This window comes from Pogoniulus pusillus, chromosome 12 (assembly GCF_015220805.1).
Source record: "Pogoniulus pusillus isolate bPogPus1 chromosome 12, bPogPus1.pri, whole genome shotgun sequence".
NCBI classification, from domain to species: Eukaryota; Metazoa; Chordata; class Aves; order Piciformes; family Lybiidae; genus Pogoniulus; species Pogoniulus pusillus.
The window spans coordinates 4,877,183-4,895,761 of NC_087275.1; the positions used below are offsets into that span (position 1 = coordinate 4,877,183).

The 18,579-nt window shown below is 44.7% G+C and overlaps 1 protein-coding gene and 1 long non-coding RNA gene across 6 annotated transcripts in view; both read right to left on the bottom strand.

Moving 5' to 3' along the window:
• The window catches only part of LOC135180089 (uncharacterized), an 88,657-nt gene extending 71,577 nt beyond the window's left edge, over window positions 1-17,080 (bottom strand). The window contains exons 1-2 of the long non-coding RNA XR_010304268.1: window positions 16,941-17,080; window positions 6,571-6,614 (exon numbers count right to left, since the gene is read on the bottom strand). This is a non-coding gene — a long non-coding RNA (uncharacterized LOC135180089). The remainder of the gene's footprint in view (window positions 1-6,570; window positions 6,615-16,940) is intronic.
• CADM2 (cell adhesion molecule 2) overlaps window positions 1-18,579 on the bottom strand; it is an 871,614-nt gene that overhangs the window by 481,429 nt on the left and 371,606 nt on the right. The gene's annotated exons all lie outside the window — the stretch shown is intronic.

Sequence of the window (18,579 nt, forward strand, 5' to 3'; positions counted from 1 at the left end):
TCTGCTAATACAAAGTCACATCATTCTTCCAGAGAACAAAGATGTTGTTTGAGCTACATGCACCTGTGTTTTTTTGATTGCTCCCTTTCAGTCTGCTTTTATCATTAACATCTGGTGTCAGCCTTAACACAGAAATAAATGACTTAATGGATAAATTCTGAATGCTGTGGGGAAAAAAAACCAACCCAAAAGGCAATGTATTCAGTTGGGCAAAAAGGAGTTAGTGAATTCATGTGCACATTTCAGAGCAGGATAGAACATCCAGCTTCTTACCTATTGCCACTTTTTCAGTCTGTGCACTTCTGCATGTCCATATGGACACTTCAGAACCAGAGAAAGAAACTCAAAGTAGAAGCAGCAAAGCATGAACACTGAAGTTCTACTGCCAAGTTAGGACTTGCAATGACCTGCACACAAGTAATTGATTTCTTCAGTATCTGAAAAATTGATAGAATCAGATAATCAAGCAGGTTGGAAGAGACCTCTACAATCATCCAGGCCAACCTAGCACCCAGTCCTAGCCAGTCAACCAGACCATGGCACCAAGTGTCTCATCCAGTCTGTTCTTGAACCCCTCAGGCACATTGAGTCCACCACCTCCCTGGGCAGCCCATTCCAATGCCAATCACTCTCTGGCAACAACTTCCTCTTAATATCCAGCCTGTACCTTCCCTGGCACAACTTCAAGTTTCACTGGAGTAATTATTTGCCTATTTAAAACAGTGAACACTAAGTGATGGCAGATCATGTGGGCTTTTTGGTAAATATATTTGATTGTAGGAGAGAGTGATTGCCATTGGAATGGGCTGCCCAGGGAGGTGGTGGAGTCACTGTCCCTGGAGGTGTTGAAGCAAGGCCTGGATGAGGCACTTAGTGCCATGGTCTGGTTGAGTGTCTAGGGCTGGGTGCTAGGTTGGACTGGATGACCTTGGAGGTCTCTTTCAACCTGGTTGATTCTATGAAATGATCACAACCAGATCAAATGCAGAGAAAAGATGCAACATAGAAAGCCTGCATTAGCAATTCTAGCAAAACATGCTCTTTTACAGCATTCTACATGTCAAATAACAGAGTGAAAGGATTCAGCATGCACAGAAAAGAAAATCTGTATTTCTTTGCCTTCCCCAACTGCAGTTATTTTCCATTGTTGATTCGTACAGTCATGTCTGAAAGTCATGGCATATTGCCAAAGTGTGTATTATATCTAAGTCCATTTAGATAGATATTCTATCTGAACAGAGCATCTGAGGTATTTTCATGTACTTTCTTTACATAGATTACTGCTATTGGGATTCTGTATGCACTTGTACAAACATGTTTAGAAGTGAGAGTTAAAAGACATGGGAAAAAACAAAGACTTCACACATGGGGACAGATGTGGATCTGATACACCACTCAGGAGAAAAGTAGTAACTTAGAATCATAGAATCAATCAGGTTGGAAGAGACCTCCAAGATGATCCAGTCCAACCCAGCACCCAGCCCTAGACAATCAATTAGACCATGGCACTAAGTGCCTCATCCAGTCTTTTCTTCAACACCTCCAGGGACAGCAACTCCACCATCTCCCTGGGCAGCCCATTCCAATGCCAATCACTCTCTCTGCCAACAACTTCCTCCTAACATCCAGCCTAGACTTCCCTTGGCACAACTTGAGGTTGTGTCCCCTTGGTTTATGGCATGGACATTCTTACTTATCTAGAAATATTTGTTTCTTTCAAATAGCATCAAAAGATAATGACAATGAAAAGCATCTCTGGTTATATATTAACTCTCTGACAACTCTTCAGAATAGCACATGTTTAATATGAACAGCTTTAAGACCCTGACAGTTTGCATGATTATCTTCTGTCTGTTATTACTAAATTTAATCACAGCAAAATAAAAAGAACACAGGACAGAACTCAGGAAACATGCAAGAACAGTGAGGGTCACAGAAGGAAAAAGTAAGAAGTAAATTTTTATGAGCTGTCTCTAAAAGAGTAGATATTAATTAAGGCTGCAGAGTTATATAGAAAGATAAATTGTAGATAACATATCTAGAGGCACGTTAGCTAGTGACTGTTATGTGAGCTTTTACTGTGTGGCCATAAAAACTAAATATGGAGAAGCCTGGAATAGATAGTGTGGCCTCTCTAAAAACCCTACCTCATCATTTCTAGTGATTCAAGAAGGCTACTATAAAAATGTAAGCTTAAATTATTGGTGGCTGAATTTAAAATGTGGCAGCTCGATGCCAGACTGCCTCATCTTCCAGAGGCATAGCCTTTGGGAAGATAAGGGCAGAAGCAGAAAGGATGATGCCTAGATGAAGCAGGGATTTGGACTCAACAATTCATACGGGTCCCTTACAGCTTGAAATACTCTGATTCTGTGATCTTATATTAACCCACTGAAGCTCATAACTCTTAAAACAAAGATTTGAATTCAATTCCCAGTACAAGACTGTTATTTAGGAAAGCTTCCAAGTACATATTGGCATCCACTCAGTGAGCACCAAAACAGATTAAGTTTAAAGTCAGGCTTAGGTCCTCTACAACTTCAAGGAGTCACTTTAATGGCATTAAGTATATGTTAATATGAACTGTTGCAGCAGATCTTGCATGAAGCAGGTGTTGATCAGTTGGAGGGCAGAAGAGCCCAGCAGAGGGACCTTGACAGGCTGGATGGTTGGGCAGAGGCCAGTGGAATAAGATACAACAATGCCAAGTGCAGGGTTCTACCCTTTGGTGGTGGAGTCACCATCCCTGGAGATAGTCAAAAGAAGACTGGATGAGGCACTTAGTGCCATGGTCTAGTTGACTGGCTAGGGCTGGGTGCTAGGTTGGACTGGATGATCTTGGAGGTCTCTTCCAACCTGGTTGATTCTATGATTTCACAGAAAACAACAGTAACAACCTTGCCTCAGCTTGCTATTGATTTGTGTGTTGGAAGGGACTCAAGGAGATCATCCAGTCCAACCCCTCTGCAAGAGCAGGACAATCCTATCTAACACAGATCACAGAGGGACACATCCAGACAGGCCTTGAAAGGCTCCAGAGAAGGAGACTCCACAACCTCTCTGGGCAGCCTGTGCCAGGGCTCTGTGACCCTTACAGTAAAGAAGTTCCCCCTTCTGTTGAGGAGGAACCTCTTGTGCTGCAGCTGACACCCATTGCTCCTTGTCTTTCATTTAATCCCTGCACTGAGAAGAAAGCTCAATGAAGGCATTTTATTTCACCAGAGAAGTCGGGTGAAGAACTTAGCTCCTCTCTCTTTGTAACGGCTCATCTTGTATGCCAAAGCATTGCTTTTGGAGGTAGATCTAAGAAATATTCACACAAATTTCATACAAGAATGCTAAATTTTGAAACAATCTATTTTCCTACAATCTTGATATGATTCCACGTGCATACTTAATGCAACTAAATGCTTTAACAATTGAATTTTCAATTAACATGGCTATTAGGCATTAGATAGTTGGATGGGGGCAGGGTGTGTAAAATCACAGTATCACAGTATCATCAGGGTTGGAAGAGACCTCACAGATCATCAAGTCCAACCCTTTACCACAGAGCTCAAGGCTAGACCATGGCACCAAGTGCCACGTCCAATCCTGCCTTGAACTGCCCCAGGGACAGCATTTGCAGCCCTAAATATCACAGGCTCACAGGATGTTAGGGGTTGGAAGGGACTGGAGGAGACCATCGAGTCCAACCCCCCTGCCAGAGCAGGACAATCCTATCTAATACAGATCACAGAGGAACACAGCCAGAGAGGCCTGAAATTCCCCAGGGAAAGAGACTCCACAACCTCTCTGGGGAGCCTGTTCCAGTGCTCTGAGACCCTTACTGTAAAAAAGTTCTCCCTTGTGTTGAGGTAGAACCTCTTTAGCTGCAGTTTACACCCATTGCTTCTTGTCTTTCAGTTAATCCCTGCACTGGGAAGAAAGCTCAATGGAGGCATTTTATTTTACCAGAGAAGTCAGGTGGTTTTTTTCAATTATTTTTTTCCTAGACTAGGGATGAAGAGGTAAAAGAAGGGACCCATTATCCCGAGCAGTTTTTATCACAGAGAGACCATACCTCCATTCACAATAGAGACAGAGGAAAAAAACAGCCAGTTTGCCCTAATGTAACCTGACACACACTAAAAGGCTGCTCATAACATTGCTGTTGCACATAAAAGCCATATGAAAAAAAAAATCAAGAACCTCTGGAATTCACATAATAAAGTGCAGCACACACTTCTGCCAACAACTTGAAACTGATGGAAAAGAGCTTTGGAAATTATGGCTAACAGCTGATAATAGCCTCTGCCACAAATTATCCAGAGGAGTTGTGGTTAAGCATTATGTAGCTTTATATAAAACTAAACTACATTTATATGCTTATGATTAGGTATTGCATCAAACTGCTCAGAAGCCTCTATTAATCTAACAGAACCAAAGAAATACATCTCTCAAGTACATGGATGACATCTCTTTTCATGTAGATATGCTGGTTCTGGCAAGAAGAGAGTTAATTTTCTTTGCAGTAGCTGGTAAGGAACTGCATTTTGGATTTGTGATGAAAACAGTGTTGGGAACAGTAATATTGAATGTATTGATTCTATAGAATTGTCTGAATGTTATACACTGGAACATAAGCCATGGACAGGTGAGAGTGCACGAGCTCAGGAGTGCTGATTTGAGATAAAGTGGGAAGTTGGAGTGACCTTAAAGAATGGTGCAACAAATACAAACAAATGTAAGGCAGGAGCCTGTGGTTTTCATAGAATCAACCAGGTTGGAAGAGACCTCCAAAATCATCCAGTCCAACCTAGCACCCAGCCATACACAATCAACTGGACCATGGCACTAAGTGCCTCATCCAGGCTTTGCTTCAACACCTCCAGGCACAGTGACTCCACCACTTCCCTGGGCAGCCCATTCCAATGCCAATCACTCTCTCTGCCAGCAACTTCCTCCTAACATCCAGCCTAGACCTCCCCCAGCACAACTTGAGACTGTGTCCCCTTGTTCTGTTGCTGGCTGTCTGGCAGAAGAGACCAACCCCACCTGGCTACAGCCTCCCTTCAGGGAGTTGTAGACAGCAATGAGGTCATCCCCTGAGCCTCCTCTTCTGCAGGCTGCACACCCCCAGCTCCCTCAGCCTCTCCTCACAGGGTTTGTGTTCCATACCTTTCATCAGCTTCACCACCCTTCTCTGGATATGTTCCAGCAGTTCAGTTGTCTATCAAAAGACAGGATTCTTACAAGACTGATATCCATAAATCGTTACTACCATCAAGGATTTAAAAGGAAAATAACTTAATCTAGAATACAGAGAGGGTTTTTTTTTGGTTTGTTTCTTTTACCTTATAATCAAATAAAAATCACCAAAATGAAACAAAAAAAGCAAGTTGAATAAAGACAATAAGCTTGAGGGTGGTAGATTTAGACTAAGTATTCAGAAGAAATTCTTTTCAATACTGGTGTTGAGACACTGGAACAAGTTGCCCAGGGAGGTTGTGGATGCCCTTGTTGTTCAAGCTCCTATTGTTCAAGGGCAAGCTGGATGTGGCCTTGAGCAACCTGATCTAGTGGAAGGTATCTCCTCATGGCAGGGGAGACCACTAATGAATCAAAGAAAGAATCTGAAAATGTCATGTAATGATAAATGTATTGAATGCTTCAGCATGTGAGCCCACACTCCTCTGTCAGCATGCTGGCCTACATATATTACCCATAAGGAGACACAGAATCATAGAATCAACCAGGTTGGAAGAGCTCTCCAAGACCATACAAACCAATCTACCACTCAGCCCTATCCAATCAACTAGACCACAGCACTGGGTGCCTCATCCAGCCTTTTCTTCAACACCTCCAGGGATGGCAACTCCACCACCCTCCTGGGGAGCCCATTCCAATGCCAATCACTCTCTCTGGGAAGAACTTCCTCCTAACATCCAGCCTGTACCTTCCTCAGCACAATTCATGTCCTGTACCCTTCTGTTTCAGAATCTTTGAACTTAAACTGTACCAGTTTGAACTCCTTATGCAACTCCACACTTTTTCACTCTGCAAACTTGTTTTAAAAACAAAGAAAAAGAAGACACTATGCAACATGACTGTATTGATGCCTTAATCTTACATTGCACTAGGTTCTCTTCACCTCTCTCCATCCCCATTTTGTAGCATCTCCACCTACTTACATGTATCCAATATGTCTTAACAAGCTGCCATCTATCATGTTGTTGACCACCTGCTTAGTCTGAAAGCTTTGAATACTTCATTGTCCAACACAGTACGATGGAATTGTCCTCAACTATCCTGAAAATTCATTGCTACTCAAAATAAATCCAATATGCTAACAACATGAATTAAATATGGGTTCTTTTTCCCAAGGAAACGTAGATCATGGTAGATCTGCAGCATAGAACATAATTCCTTGAATTAGATTTTCAAGGTTTGCTAAAGGTGGCTCATTTTCCTTGAGGAAATAAATCTATTAGCAGTTCAGACATTTTTCACATGCAAAAGAATCTAATGCCCACATACACACACAATTATAGTCCCATCACAGGCTTCAGACAGCTGAAGATCTGTTACCTTTATGTAGTCAGATTGTAGTGAGGAATCTGATAGACTCTTACCTAGAACACAAAAACAAAAGAAAGGGGGAAAAAAAAGTATTAGATTAATTCAGAAGATTGTTCAAATCATGCATTTTGTAAATTAAAGTCAGAAAAACACCCCAAACTTCAGTTTGTTTCTCCTTGAAACTTTTGGGTTCTCCCCAATGGGTCTCTAAGAGCATCTTCCAGAGAACTGTGTCTCCTCACTACCACAGAGGGGGACAAGTCCCCATCACCCTGGAAAAAGGAAGATCAGAGATCTCCTGAGCCTTGATACCCAGTTGGAAGCAATTTCATTTCTTAGGTCATATTTCTGTTCTTCCAACTTCCACTTTTTTTCCCCACACAACACTGGTGTGGAAGGGCACAACCACAAATTCAAGCCTTCCATCCAGAGACTAAGGGGCTCTTCTTTCCCAGCCCATTTATCTCTGCACCCACACACTGTGCAAAGTTTTGTCTATGTAATCATTGTTGGTGATGCTCTTTTGTATTGTGTGAGAGAAATGGCAAAGAGCTGTATGAAAAAGAGAGACAGATTCTAAGAGCATACATAGGGATATATTACTTGTACCTGAAATATCAAATCAATTAGATTTTAGTAACCAGGACACATTTTCTAGGATAAAACAAAAAAAACCAGACAAAAGCCCACCAAAAAAACCCAACAACAACCCCACTTAAAAAATACACCAAAATAAAGAATAAAAATCACCACCACCACAACAAAATCTCACCAAAAAACCCCACAATCCCAATAAAAAACACACCAAAACAAAAAAAAACAAAACCCACCACTACCAAAACAAACAAACTAAACCCCTCCCAAAATATTATTACTTGTACCTGAACTATCAAAACAATTATAGATTTTAGTAGCCAGGACATATTTTGTAGGATAAAACAGACAAAACCCCACCAAAAAAATTACACCAAAATAAAGAAACAAAAATCACCACCACAACAACAAAACCTCACCAAAAAAAACCCACAACGACCCCAACAAAAAACACACCAAAACAAAAAACCAAAACCCACCACCACCAAAACAAGCAAACCCAACCCCACCCAAAATATGATTTATTACTTGTACATGAACTATCAAAACAATTATAGATTTTAGTAGCCAGGACATATTTTGTAGGATAAAAGAAACAGACAAAACCCCACCAGAAAAAAACCACACAAAACAACAACCACCCCACCAAAAAATCCCACCAAAAAAAAGAAACAAAAATCACCACCACTACAACAAACAAAACCTCATCAAAAAAATCCACAGCAACCCCAACAAAAACAGACCAAAATAAGAAACCAAAACCCACCAAAACAAGGAAACCCAACCCCACCCAAAATATGATTTATTACTTGTACCTGAACTATCAAAACAATTACAGATTCTAGTAACCAGGACATGTTTTGTAGGATAAAAGAAACAGACAAAACCCCATCAGAAAAAAAACCACACAAAACAACAACCACCCCACCAAAAAATCCCACCAAAAAAAAGAAACAAAAATCACCACCACTACAACAAACAAAACCTCATCAAAAAAATCCACAGCAACCCCAACAAAAACACACCAAAATAAGAAACCAAAATCCACCAAAACAAGGAAACCCAACCCCACCCAAAATATGATTTATTACTTGTACCTGAACTATCAAAACAATTACAGATTTTAGTAGCCAGGACAAATTTTGTAGGATAAAACAAACAGACAAAACCCCACAAAAAAAACCCAATGACAACCTTACCAAAAAAATACACCAAAGAAACAAAAATCATCACCACAACAACAACAAACAAAACCTCACCAAAAAAATCCACAGCAACCCCAACAAAAAGCACACCAAAACAAAAACAACCAAAACCCACCACCACCAAAACAAGCAAACCCAACCCCACTCAAAATATGATTTATTACTTGTACCTGAACTATCAAAACAATTACAGATTTTAGTAGCCAGGACATGTTTTCTAGGATAAAACAAACAGACAAAACCCCACCAAAAAAAAAAACCAAAACAACAACCCTGCCAAAAAATTACACCAAAATAAAGAAATAAAAATCACCACCACAACAACAAACAAAACCTCACCAAAAAAACCCACAGCAACCCCATCAAAAACACACCAAAAGAACAAAAAAAACCCCAAAACAAAACCCACCACAACAAACAATCCAAGGAACCTAAACTCCAACATATAGAATATTAGACTCTGTATTTTCAGCTGAGCAGCAAGTCTTGCTGAGCAACAAGCACTGTGTTTGTAATCATTGGTAAGGACAGCTCTTTGGTATGGGATAGCAAAGTGGCACTGTTCTACTCCCCTTTGACACAGTCAAAGCACTGTGGTGGCAGGCTTGATGGGCAAACACAGGCTTATCCATGCCCAGACGTGTTTGCCTGCTCCTCCTTCTGTGCTAGGGAAGCAACCTTGGGAGGGGAGGGTGAAAGCCTTGGCTCTGACTAAAAAGCTGAGGCCTGGCAAAGTGCCATTCCCATTGGCTAATCCATGCCCAATGCCCCACTGGTTGCAGGCTGGATGCTGCTAAAAGGGATAAGCAGGTAGCACGAGGCTGCTGCTGCCTCGTTTTGCATCCCAGATTTGCCTGGAGAGCTGACCAGGAACAGGCTCCAAATGCCTGCACGCATCACACCCAACATGAGACCGTGCATGCCTCAAGACATCCTGCCTGCCCCTGAAAGTCTTCCTGCTAAGACTACAAGTCCTGGAGATACCCAGATCATCCAGAGGAGCCAGGAGACAAGGTCAGAGATTGTCTGCCTCCTTTCAACAGAAGCCTGGGAGAAATCAAGACCCAGCAGCCAACTGGACAGACTTCCACCTCCTTTGGGTACTGCCTGGTTTATGCTGTGTGAGTAAATACTTCAAAGCCTCTACCAGTATAATATTTCACAGTATCACAGTATTATTAGGATTGGAAGAGACCTCACAGATCATCAAGTCCAACCCATTACCACAGAGCTCAAGGCTAGACCATGGCACCAAGTGCCACGTCCAATCTTGCCTTGAACAGCTCCAGGGACGGGGCTGTGGCCAGCCTGCTCTAGGGTAGGGTGTCCCTGCCTATGGCAGGGGAGTTGAAACTAGATGATCCTTGTGGTCCCTTCCAACCTCGATTGATTCTGTGATGGTACCCATTGCTCCATATCCTAGATGGTTGATTCATCTTTCAAAATGCACTGACTGCCACATCCAATCTTGCCTTGAACAGCCCCAGGGACGGCGACTCCACCACCTCCCCAGGCATCCCATTTGCCTTTGCCACTTTAAGAAATAAGTGCTCAGGTTTTGCCTGTGCCCTGCCTGCCTAAATTTCCAACCTGTACATTTTTGAACCTGTGAATAAGTTTTCTGGCGAGTTTTAATGTTAATAAACAGTTTTCATAGTTATTAACAATCTTCACCTGAGTATAAAAATTAATACATGTTATTAATTTTGCATCATCCTTCACAAGCACACAAAGAAAGCTACACTGAGGAAAAGTTCTGGGCAAAGTAGAGGTATAGCAACAGGAAATAAGATGATGAGATAACATCACTGCAGAGTTCTATGAAGGTTGAGAGTTAATTTCTATACAAATTAACTAGATTAGTGCTTTCCAAGATGTAAACTGGATGCTAAAGGTTTTCTGATCTATCAGCCAGAAATATGCTGAACTCAATAAATAGCCAACCAGCTAACAACCAAAGACAGTGCTTATGGCATGGTACAGTATGAATTTGCAGTCTTGAATAAATGGATTTGTTGTTCTTCAAACCAATTTGGGAAAACTCATTATAAAACAATCCAGAGCAATTAAAGATGACATCATTTTTAGTGGTGATCACTACTGATGAGCCAACCAACTATAAATTACAAGCTACTTGAAAATGTCTTTCTTTCAGAGAGGTGCCTTATTTAAGGTTTTTTTTAACCAGTGATTTTATGTAGTGAATGTGGAATTAGGAAGAAGTTCTTCACAGAGAGAGTGATTTGCATTGGAATGGGCTGCCCAGGGAGGTGGTGGAGGCACCGTCCCTGGGGGTCTTCAAGAAAGGACTGGATGGGGGACTTGGTGCCATGGTCTGGTTGATTGGTTAGGGCTGGGTGCTAGGTTGGACTGGATGATCTAGGAGGTCTCTTCCAACCTGGTTGATTCTATGATTCTATGTTAGCAACTTCATTCATTATTTCTTACTACAGGTTAACTCGGTAAGCTCAAAAGTAGATAGTAGCTGAACATGAGCCAGCAGTGTGCCCAGGTGGGCAAAAGAGCCAATGGCATCGTGGCCTGGATCAGGAACAGTGTGGCCAGCAGGACAAGGAAGGTTATTCAATGACTGTACTCAGCACTGGTCAGACCACACCTTGAGTACTGTGTCCAGTTCTGGTCTACTCAACTCAAGAGAGATGTTGAGGTGCTGGAAGGTGTCCAGAGATGGGTAAAAAAGCTTGAGAGGGGCCTGGAACACAGCCTTGTGAGGAGAGGCTGAGGGATCTGGGGATGTGCAGTCTGGAGAAGGAGGTTCAGGGCAGACCTCATTGCTGTCTACAACTACCTGAAGGGAGGCTGTAGCCAGGTGGGGTTGGTCTCTTCTGCCAGGCACCCAGAACAAGGGGACACAGTCTCAAGTTGTGCCAGTGGAGGTCTAGGCTAAATGTTAAGAGGAAGTTCTTGCCAGACAGAGTGATTGGCATTGGAATGGGCTGCCCAGGGTGGGGGAGTGGGGTCACTGTCCCTGGAGCTGCTTAAGAAAAACCTGGATGAGGCACTTAGAGCCATGGTCTGGTTGATTGGCTAGGGCTGGGTGCTAGGTTGGACTGGATGATCTTGGGGGTCTCTTCATACATGCTTGATTCTATGATCTTCACCACAAGTATGCAGACTGCATAGATGCCAGACTTGCTCACACTTTTCCAGATGATCAGGCCTGTTTATATCATATAAATCCTCCTTGAGTTTGACTTTGGGTTGACTTTGAAGTTTATGAGCTGAAAAGCAGCTAAATTAAGCAGAACAAAACAAGCAAATGACAGCTAAAGAAGTATTAGACCCAAGTCTATCCATTCAATTAATTTACAGTTGTACCCACTCTCCTGTTTAACTGCTTCATCAAAACCTCAACAGAAGCACCATTTGACTAAATTTATGCTACACACTACAATAAGCTAAATATCTGAATCAAGGACATGATAGATAATCCTGCACAAAGCAGCACAGTCAAAGAATTAAAATAGAAAGAGTGGGATTTTGTTTACTATTCAACACTCCTTACTGGCAACTTACAAGTGTGTTATATTATAAAGAAATAAATTAAGACTTACAACAATGCAATAAAATATTTGAGAATTGAAATAAGAAGCAAATGTGTGCATCAGAAATGCCTTCCAGGGAAAAAGGTAGATGAGACACTGAGGATACTGACTACTCTTTTGTCTCATTAGATCTGATAGAACTCTGGGCTCCTCAATTCAAGAGAGATGTTGAGGCGCTGGAATGTGTCCAGAGAAGGGCAACAAAGCTGGTGAGGGGCCTGGAGCACAGCCTTGTGAGGAGAAATTGAGGAAGCTGGGGATGTGCAGTCTGGAGAAGAGGAGGCTCAGAGGTGACCTCACTGCTGTCTACAACTACCTGAAGGGAGGCTGTAACCAGGTCGGGGTTGGTCTCTTCTCCCAGGCAACCAGCAACAGAACAAGGGGACACAGTCTCAAGTTGTGCCAGGGGAGGTCTAGGCTGGATGTTAGGAGGAAGTTCTTCACAAAGAGAGTGATTGACATTGGAATGGGCTGCCCAGGGAGGTGGTGGAGTTACTGGCCCTGGAGGTGTTCAAACAAAGCCTGGATGAGGCACTTAGTGCCATGGTCTGGTTGATTGGCTCTGGCTGGGTGCTAGGTTGGACTGGATGCTCTTGGAGGTCTCTTCCAACCTGGTTGATTCTATTCCATTCTCTTCAATCCAAATATCATGTCAACCCAATTAAGGGATGAAATCAGTTCTCAGCAGGATAAAGTGCTGTTTCTGTTAGGTCCAGCAGCTTTGTCTTCAATAACTTCCACCAGCCCTCACCTGCCTTCTCAACCTTTCAATCCAGATTTCCACTTTAAATGTTGCTTGTGACATGCATTGATCAAATGATAACAGCAATCAAAGACTGATACAGAGACTACAGAATCCTTTCATTTTCAGACAGATGTTCTTTAATTACCACGAATATGGAGGTTATTAGCAAAGATGATACCTACTGTTGCTGTGCATTTCCAACATAAGAATGTTCACAAAGCCAGCTACAGCAAGAGCAAAAGCAGGAGGACAAAGTGTACTAAGTATGAAGGAAATGGTCATGTTCAGCCTTTAGGAATGTGTTTATAATGAGGAGTCTAAATCAATCTTGTTTCTCATCAAGGCAAATAAGCTTTTTTGATGGGTTCCCCCCCCAGGAAAAGTTCAATATCTATACAGGCTGCACAGCAAATTTACATAGGGTAAGAAGAACATACAGCTTTACTTCTGCAGCTGTATTACCACTGGCAGGGTGAATATGCTCTCTATACAGCCAGCTTGCACTTCATCGAATAGAATCATAGAATCACCCAGGTTGGAAGAGACCTCCAAGATCATCCAGTCCAACCTAGCACCCAGCCCTATCCAATCAACCAGACCATGGCACTAAGTGCCTCATCCAGTCTTTTCTTGAAGACCCCCAGAGACGGTGCCTCCACCACCTCCCTGGGCAGCCCATTCCAATGCCAATCACCCTCTCTGTGAAGAACTTCTTCCTAATATCCAGCCTATACCTACCCTGGCACAACTTGAGACTGTGTCCCCTTGTTCTATTGCTGGTTGCCTAGGAGAAGAGGCCACCCCCCACCTGGCACTTCACTTACAGTGAAGAGGAAGAATGAACAAAAGAAATGGCTTCTTCATTCTTTATGCATCTCCTTACATTCTACTTAAGTTCTTACAGACTTCCTTACATTCACAGAGATACTTCCACAAAGAGAGCTTAGTAAAATATAGATATTATAACTTAAAAATATATGGCTGAAGTACGCAAGCTGTGTTGCTGCCTCTGTCACAGCTACATTGCCTGCTGTATAGGGGCTAAGTTAATGCACTGCACTTTGAACACAACTACTGAAGAGGCTGAGCTTTGAATTTCCAGCAAACCCATCCAGGTGCTAATTTTTTTCAGAGACATTTTATTTGCCTGGACAGATACTTATGAGGATGATAAAACAGGTCTTTCCACCCAGATACAGTCCCCCTCCTGCTCTCTAAGCCCTAGAAACACCAGAACAATTCAAAGAAAACAGTGAAGAAAATTGTGTTTCTATTAGCAGTGTTACTCCCAGAGTAGCTGCCTACATATTCCATTAACTGCATTTAGTTTAGAGCGATCGAGGTGACTAAATTAGGCTGAGCACTTCATGAGCAAAGTATTACAAAGCACAAGCAATAACAAAAACATATTTGCCACAATTTAAAGCTAAGCATTAACAGAACTAATTCTTCTTTACAAAATTATTTTCTGACAAGATTTGAAAGTTTGGATGCAAAGCACAGAATCGCAGAATCAACCAGGTTGGAAGAGAACTCCAAGACCAGCCAGGCCAACCTAGCACCCAGCCAGAGCCAATCAACCAGACCATGGCACTAAGTGCCTCAGCCAGGCTTTGTTTGAACACCTCCAGGGACGGTGCCTCCACCACCTCCCTGGGCAGCCCATTCCAATGCCAATCACTCCATCTGGCAAGAACTTCCTCCTAACATCCAGCCTAGACCTCCCCTGGCACAACTTGAGACTGTGTCCCCTTCTTCTGTTGCTGCTTGCCTGGCAGAAGAGACCAACCCCCACCAGACTACAGCCTCCCTTCAGATAGTTGCAGACAGCAATGAGCTCTGCCCTGAGCCTCCTCTTCTGCAGGCTGCACACCCACAGCTCCCTCAGCCTCTCCTCATAGGGTTTGTGTTCCAGGCCCCTCACCAGCTTTGTCACCCTTCTCTGGACACCTTACAGCACCTCAACATCTCTCTTGAAATGAAGGGCCCAGAACTGGACACAGCACTCAAGGTGTGGCCTGAGCAGTGCTGAGTACAGGGGCAGAATGACCTCCCTTTTCCTGCTGGCCACACTGTTCCTGATCCAGGCCAGGATGCTATTGGCTCTCCTGCCCACCTGGGCACACTGCTGCCTCATGTTCAGCTTCTATCTACCAGTACCTCCAGGTCTTTTTCTGCCTGGCTGCTCTCCAGTCTGAATACTGTTCTTCATTCCACACTCAAGTTATGTGTATTTTAATTACAAGCATTTGAAACAAAGAGAAAATCTTTATGTGCTAGATGCAGGTCTAAATTGAGATGCTGTATCAACAAAAAAAACAACAAAAAACAAACACAAAAAATACACCAAAGACAAAAAACACACTCAAAACCAAACACCCCAAACACATCAATTCCCCCAAAACCAACAGAATAAAACACCACACCCACGCCAAACCAAACCAGCCCTCAAACAAACAAGAAACAGAGCAGCAGTGGCGAGCTGAGCTTAAATGTCTGCCACACACCCATGCAAATAACTCTCTCTCCTTCCTCAAAAGATCAGGCAGGATATATTAAGATGTGAATACTCTGCTATTTTATTGCCATAAGCAAACCAGGTCTGACTCTAGGAAAAGGTATTTGGAAGGTAAGAAACAAATACAAAACCAGAAACACACATGCACTCCCCTGCTGCTCATTCCTCTGCCTTCCCGCACAGCTGAGTAGGGGAGCAATGGCTGGGATAGGAGCACCTCCCTCTGCTGCTCATTCCTTTGCCTTCCCGCACAGCTGAGTAGGGGAGCAATGGCTGAGATAGGAGCACCTCCCTCTGCTGCTCATTCCTTTGCCTTCCTGCACAGCTGAGTAGGGGAGCAATGGCTGAAATAGGAGCACCTCCCTCTGCTGCTCATTCCTCTGCCTTCCCGCACAGCTGAGTAGGGGAGCAATTGCTGGGATAGGAGCACCTCCCTCTGCTGCTCATTCCTCTGCCTTCCCGCACAGCTGAGTAGGGGAGCAATGGCTGGGATAGGAGAACCTCCCTCTGCTGCTCATTCCTTTGCCTTCCCGCACAGCTGAGTAGGGGAGCAATGGCTGAAATAGGAGCACCTCCCTCTGCTGCTCATTCCTTTGCCTTCCTGCACACCTGAGTAGGGGAGCAATGGCTGAAATAGGAGCACCTCCCTCTGCTGCTCATTCCTCTGCCTTCCCGCACAGCTGAGTAGGGGAGCAATTGCTGGGATAGGAGCACCTCCCTCTGCTGCTCATTCCTCTGCCTTCCCGCACAGCTGAGTAGGGGAGCAATGGCTGGGATAGGAGAACCTCCCTCTGCTGCTCATTTCTTTGCCTTCCTGCCTAGCTGAGTAGGGGAGCAATTGCTAGGATAGGAGAACCTCCCTCTGCTGCTCATTTCTTTGCCTTCCTGCCTAGCTGAGTAGGGGAGCAATGGCTGGCATAGGAGCACCTCGCTCTGCTGCTCATTCCTCTGCCTTCCCGCACAGCTGAGTAGGGGAGCAATGGCTGGGATAGGAGCACCTCGCTCTGCTGCTCATTCCTCTGCCTTCCTGCATAGCTGAGTAGGGGAGCAATGGCTGGGATAGGAGAACTTCCCTCTGCTGCTCATTCCTCTGCCTTCCCGCACAGCTGAGTAGGGGAGCAATGGCTGAAATAGGAGCACCTCTCTCTGCTGCTCCCAGTCCTACTACTGCTACTTGCCCTCTGCTCCAGCAGGTTGTGTGTTACCCATTGCCCCCACACTTCAGAAAACCACCCAGACTCTACTCAGCTGAGCTGTGCATTAAAGAATGAAGCTGTATTTTTACAGCTTTGCACACCAGACAAGCAGATAGTTACAATATTTACAGCTATAGACAGAAATAGGTTAAAAAGCAATACAGAAACACAACAGCCCTGCCAGAAACCAGAGTCCCCTGGAGGGGCTCCCAACCACCCTTCCACCTCCTTTCCACCCCTCTGCCTTATCCCAGACTCTGCCTGACATTCAAAGTGAGTTTGGAGAAGTGGCCAGGAGGGTTAGGAATCAGAGGAATTACCTACACAGATAGCACGTTAGAGAGAGAGAGAAGGGAGGCAGCCAAAGCCAGAGAGCAACTTTGTTATATGTATTTATGCTCTTGGTTATGCACATCTCAGCCAGCCTATGAGAGAGGCAGACATCAGCACTGTTTCCCTTTCACAGCCCATAATCTAATTCCTCCTACTAACATAGCCCAGCCCGGCTCAAACCCACACACTTGTGTCCCCCATAGCTGCAATGTGGATACTTACACCATCGGAATTCGTCCAAGGGCTCAAAGAGAAGTCCTGCTCTGGCACCTCGATCACCTCCTCTCCTCTGCAGACTGGCTCAGAGGGCTCTTTTCAGACCTCGCCTGGCCGCAGCTGCGCGCAGCTTCGCCCCTTCTCCCGCAGGCTGCGCCCCGGCCGCTGGCCGCGGGGCTCGGGCACGCCCTTCGTTAGCTTAACTGCGCGCAGCTGCGCCGGCTCTCCTCGCACCGCCTGCCCTGCAGCCCACCTGCTAGCACCTGAGCACCTGCAGCTGGCACACAGCCTCCAACTGCCTCTGTAACCAGGGCTACCGAGCCTGCAACGCTCCAAAGTCAGGTGTGACTTGTTAACAGGCAGACCTGGCTCGTCTCGATTTCCCTGTCAGCATCTGTGCTCACGGTAAGCACTCTAAGTCACTTCTGCCACTGGTCCTGCAGCACGAAAAAACTCCAAGTCTTGCTATTTATAAATCACTTTGCTTTAAGTACAACTCTTCATTTTAAGCAAGTATGTGGATGTGAAATTTCTATCAGTAATATTAAACAGATAAGGGAAGAAGTCACAGTATCACAGTATCACCAAGGTTGGAAGAGACCTCACAGATCATCAAGTCCAACCCTTCAGCACAGAGCTCAAGGCCAGACCATGGCACCAAGTGCCACGTCCAGTCCTGCCTTGAACAGCTCCAGGGACAGCGACTCCACCACCTCCCCGGACAGCCCATTCCAGTGTCCAATGACTCTCTCAGGGAAGAACTTTCTCCTCACCTCCAGCCTAAATCTCCCCTGGTGCAGCCTGAGGCTGTGTCCTCTCGTTCTGGTGCTGGCCACCTGAGAGAAGAGAGCAACCTCCTCCTGGCCACAACCTCCCCTCAGGTAGTTGTAGACAGCAATGAGGTCACCCCTGAGCCTCCTCTTCTCCAGGCTAACCAATCCCAGCTCCCTCAGCCTCTCCTCGTAGGGCTGTGCTCAAGGCCTCTCCCCAGCCTCGTTGCCCTTCTCTGGACATGCTCAAGCATCTCAGTGTCCCTCCTAAACTGGGGGGCCCAGAACTGAACACAGGACTCAAGGTGTGGTCTAACCAGTGCAGAGTACAAGGGCAGAATGACCTCCCTGCTCCTGCTGGCCACACCATTCCTGATGCAGGCCAGGATGCCACTGGCTCTCTTGGCCACCTGGGCACACTGCTGGCTCATGTTCAGGTGGGTATCAATCAGCACCCCCAGATCCCTCTCTGTCTGGCTGCTCTCCAGCCACTCCCACCCCAGCCTGTAGCTCTGCATGGGGTTGTTGTGGCCAAAGTGCAGCACCCTGCACTTGGAGCTATTGAACACCATCCCATTGGACTCTGCCCATCTGTCCAGGTGGTCAAGGTCCCGCTGCAGAGCCCTTCTGCCCTCCAACCCAGCCACATCTGCCCCCAGCTTAGTGTCATCTGCAAACTTAGTGTCATCTGCAAAGTCATCCTACAGGGGACAGGAGAAGTGTTTTGTTATTGACATACACCATCATTGATTAGTTTTCTCAGGCTTCTGCTGCTAGAAATTCTGATGTATTCCACTTAGGATTACTAGTTAGCTTTAATTTCCTTTCAACTTTTGCCTCTGGATAAGCTCAGCTATTCCCAAGAAGAAACACTG